A 1,128-nucleotide genomic window follows, 5' to 3' on the forward strand; every position below is an offset into this window, starting at 1 on the left:
TGCTCAGTATGCATGAGAACTAAGGGGAAACATCGCAGGCTGACCCGAGGAGGGGGAGTCATCTGCGGGTACAGCTATGCCCAGTGGCACATTAGCCACACCTTGCGATTAAGCTCTCAAATTTTGGCTAGTTTGAATTGAAGTGTAAAGTACACATCAGATTGCAAAGACTTAGCATAGGAAAAAAATGTAAAATATCTCAATAATTTTCATATTGATTACATGTTGAAATGACTTTTTTGATATTTTAAGCTAAATACAATATATTGGAACAATACAGTCAGGATGGATAAAGTTGACCCGAAGAAAGCTAAGGGCAAAATGTCTACCTATGCCTTCTTTGTGCAGATGGGCAGAGAAGAACATAAAAAGAAAAGTCTAGAGTTCCCTATTCATTTTACAGAATTTTCCAAGAATTGCTCTGAGAGGTAGAAGACAATGTCTGGGAAAGAGAAGTCTAAATTTGACGAAATGGCAAAGGCAGATAAAGTACACTATGATTGGGAAATGAAGAATTACGAACCAGTTAAGGAAGGCAAGAAGAACCCTAATGCCCCCAAAAGGCCACCATCTGGATTCTTTCTGTTCTGTTCAGAATTCTGCCACAAGATCAAATCCACAAACCCTGACATCTCTATTGGAGACGTGTCAAAAAGCTGGGTGAGATGTGGAATAACTTAAATGACAGTAAAAGACAGTAAAAAGCAGCCTTACATCACTAAGGTGTCACAGCTGAAGAAGTGTGAGAAGGACGTTGCTGACTGTAAGTCTAAAGGAAAGTTTGATGGCCCAAAGGGTTCCACTAAAGTTGCCTGGAAAAAGGTGGAAGAGGACAACAAAAAAAAAATGAGGAGGAAGAAAAGGAAGAGGAAGAGGAGGAGTAAAAAATTTAAAAAACTCTGTCTCCTTGTGAATACCTTAGAGCAGCAGTCTCCAACCTTTTTGGAAACCAGGGACCAGTTTTGTGGAAGACAATTTTTCCACGGATGGGTGGGGAGATGGTCTTTGGGATGATTCACACACATTATATTTATTGTGCACTTCATTTCTATTATTATTACATTGTAATATATAATGAAATAATTATACGACTCACCATAACGTAGAATCAGTGGGAGCCGACAGCTT

The 1,128-nt window shown here is 39.2% G+C and overlaps 1 pseudogene; it reads left to right on the forward strand.

Moving 5' to 3' along the window:
* Positions 1–285: 285 nt before the first annotated feature.
* LOC105546250 lies at positions 286–884 on the forward strand (annotated as a pseudogene).
* Positions 885–1,128: the final 244 nt, after the last annotated feature.

Source organism: Mandrillus leucophaeus, unplaced genomic scaffold (genome assembly GCF_000951045.1).
Source record: "Mandrillus leucophaeus isolate KB7577 unplaced genomic scaffold, Mleu.le_1.0 Scaffold351, whole genome shotgun sequence".
Classification (NCBI taxonomy): Eukaryota; Metazoa; Chordata; class Mammalia; order Primates; family Cercopithecidae; genus Mandrillus; species Mandrillus leucophaeus.